Source organism: Urtica dioica, chromosome 5 (assembly GCF_054948205.1).
Source record: "Urtica dioica subsp. dioica isolate 48M chromosome 5, U.dioica_male_clone48M_v1_H2, whole genome shotgun sequence".
Lineage (NCBI taxonomy): Eukaryota > Viridiplantae > Streptophyta > Magnoliopsida > Rosales > Urticaceae > Urtica > Urtica dioica.
In genome coordinates, this window is record NC_142760.1 from 2,677,522 (window position 1) to 2,681,403 (window position 3,882).

Sequence of the window (3,882 nt, forward strand, 5' to 3'; positions counted from 1 at the left end):
AACAAGCAAATCTAATACGCAAACACAAAAGAAAGAAAGAAAAAGATATATATATATATATATATATATATATATATATATCTGCGACAAGTTGCATCTATTTAGCCATGCATGCCTTGTCACGGGTAATTTAAAATTTCGAACATTTGCCAAAGGCGCATTCGTCGCCGATTAAAATTAGCTTTTGAAATGATTGGAATACCACCACCACATCAATTCAATAGATTAACGCTTTTGCTATTTAGATCTGTAGTTGAATTTGAATTTGGCAATGAATTAGGGACTATGGAGCGTATTTTTTTTTTGTTTTTTTTTTATGGAAACACACGAAGCTTTGCATTAGAACAAGAGTAAAATACCCATCGATACAAGTGAATAACATCTAAGACACAGGTCGAAAAAGATATAACATACACTAAGTGCATGTGTTCACTCGTTTTGTGCATACTTCTGACACTATGCCAAAGACCAAGTCAACTTTACATTAAGTTTAGTACGTTCACAAGTTTAGTACGTTCATAAACGAAGCTTGTAGCCATTGTTATAAGATACGAGCGTAATTTGAGGTAATATTTTGCAAATTCTCTAATAAGTTATGGAATAAGTTATGTCTATAACTGACAATGGTAAAATTGTCAGCTGATCCTAAGCGTGGATTTTGATTCGGATTTCAGAAGACAGTAATATAACAAACTTTAGTGAAAAACAAAAATAAATGTTTTTTTTTCGTTCATTAGGTAAATAGTCATATTTACAGTTTGCCATTGCTAAATAACTGACATGTCGTAAATTTTAAGTAAATAGTCACTTTCATATATTTACAGACGTAAATTTTCGATAAATAACCACTTACATTTAATTGACACTCAATATTAAATTTTTTGACGATTATTATAGCAATTTATCACTTAAAAAAAATTACTTTTGGAGCCAAAAAATTTCTTGAAACCAGAGTATTAAACATTTTGGCTATTTCAATAAATTAAGACTAATTTTAGCTATTTTGCTAATTCATAAATTTAAATTGACTATTTAGTTACATTACCCTTAAAACAATGCAAATTACAAAACTAGAAAGATAATAATATAATAAGAAACATAGCTTCCTACGTAGTTACTAAATCAAATTGCGTGAAAAAGAATTGAACGACTTGAATTCCAACTCACCTCTCCTCACTAGATTACTTTTATTCTTCTATGACCCGCTGATCAAATTTTTAAAACTCGTCAAGTCAAACAAATATTTAATCTGGTAGCCAATATAACTTGGCTATATGTATGTGTAATTAAATATAGAAGTTGACCCCATATACAAAATCTAGTATCATATGTTGTTACGTTGTTTTGTTGGCTTTATTTTTTAGTGCAAGTGGTATGGAAAGATGTCGGGTGTTATGTTTCATCTTCTGGATTGACATCTTTCTTCATGTGTGCAGACAGTATTTCAGGCAAGTTTCCAGTTTCGTCTGTTTGCTTCGCTGGCGACTTATTGCTGAGTTATTGCCTCACTGCTGTCTTCATTACAAGATATCTGCCTCGCTGGAGTCTTCATTGCAAGATATTCTTCGCTGCTATCCTTATTGCACGAATATTCACTTTGATGGAGTCTTTACTTTGTGATATTCGCTTGAGGCCGGGTAAGGAAACCCGAGATATCTTCCAGGATTGTCCAGCTGCTATAAAAGCCATGCGCTCTCCCTTAGCAGCCTTGACGCTTTATCAAAATACCTAGAGCTCCTAGACGTGCAAGACCGGCGGATTGGGAGGCTTTGTGTTTTGATAAGAGCGGTGTAATTCCTCAAACACTATTCCACAAAGATTGAGTGTTTGTGAGATTTGGGTTTTGTGTTCTCGTGATTGAAGGTTCACGATCTGCTGAAGACTAAAGGTCATCCGAGCCAGGAGGTTGCTCGAAGGGTGGAATTGAGACGGAGCTCAAATTCAGGGGGAGTCCCTGTCTAGGTGATCACTGGTAGTAATAGTCTCTAGGTTTTATTGATTTGTTGATTGTAATCAGATATAAACCTTGTGTGTACCATTGACTACAAGATAGTGAAAATCCTTTCCACTGGCTGCGTGCCCCCAGATGTAGGTGTGTTTCACCGAACTGGGTAACCATATCGTGTGTTATTTGTTTACTGCTTTTTGTTGTTTATCCATATCTGTGTTCAAGCAAGTTGTCGGACACATTGTCAACACATTGTGTGCGACATCTTGTCTTTGCGACTAATCAGAATTTCATCATATAAAACAGGATTTTGACATAAAGATTATTAAACTCACATGCATCACTTTACCGAAATCAACCAGACTCTAATTGACAATTCTATTGCTAAATGAGTTGTGCAAAATATTATTTTGTTTTAAGTTTGTGACACATCGCTCACAAATTATGAAATTTAATGACAACTTGATCACAAAATTGTGTATTTCGTGAACGATTTTACTATTTTGTGACGGATCGTCTCGAAATTAGAAAGCAGTCACGAAAATGTATTTTTGTAAGCAAATAATTCTCTCTTTTGTTTTTGTTAATAAAACTGTAAAATTTTAAGTTTCGAAGCTAATTTGATAATTTGACATGAATTTAGTAATATTTATGTCAAAATTATTGATAAATTCCCTTTATACCTTTTTCTTCTATCCACAAGCAAATCTAACAGGCAAACACAAAAGAAATTAGAAAGAAAAATATATATATCCGCGACAAGTTGCATCTATTTAGCCATGCCTTGTCACGGGTAATTTAAAATTTCGAACATTTGCTAAAGGCGCATTCGTCGCCGATTAAAATTAGATTTTGAAATGATTTAGCCGCGACAGGTCACGGTTAAATTATAATCAAATAACCTTGTGAATTATGTTTTAGTCTAATCCTCTTCTCTTCCCTTTCTCTCTCCCTCTCTAACTTAGTCACCTCTTCCACTCTTGCCCACCAACGCCACTATTCTCCACCGCCATCGTCGCTCGTACTCCGCCATCCAAGTCCGCATGTAACTTCTCTCTTTTAATCTCTTACTGTTTTAGTCTGTCTCTCATTCTCTCTCTATCTCATCGACGCAGACTAACACCGTCCTATTCTAGTCACCGCTGTCTTCAGTCTTGCTCTATCAATCCGACTTTTCCAATTTTAGGGTTTTTAATAATCCTTTAAAGGTTCCTGATTTGCGAATAAATAACCAGCGTGTTTGTTTTAGATTGAAAATGATCATTTTTTTTAAATTTTTATGAACTCATTAGTATTTTATTGTGTTTATTTGCATGTACGGTAAGCTTGGTGGGTTTGATGATGCCCTTAAAGTGTTGCCTATTTGTTTTTCAACAACTATATAAGTTGTTATTGTTGCGGCCAAATGACGAGACAAAAAAGAACCATTTGTCGCAGCTGTAGCCACGCGGTATAATAGCCACGACTATCGCATCTATTTGAAATAACGACGGGATGACTTCATCCGCGACAAAGATTATTGTCGCAGCTAAATTTTTCGCCGCGAAAAATATTGAGGCTTAAGCCTTTATTTGTTATAGTGCATGTAGGTCCGCAAAGTCACTTTTTTAATTTTGTTTTTATTTTACATAAATATATAAAATAAACATGATGTCTTTGGCAACAACATTCTTTCTGAAATGATTAACTATACCCTAACGTAGGAGTGATTATTCGAATACTCAAATTAAATTTTATATCATTATTACACTTATGTCAAAGATAACAAATGATGAAAGAATAATAATAATAATAAATAAATAAATAAAAATTCATGATGTACGCAGCTGAATTTAACCGCTATATTTATTTATGGATTTCAGGAAATGAAAAATAAAGTGTCATTATCAACTGTTGAGGTATGCTTTAGCTGAACTCAACTATTGGTCTCGGAA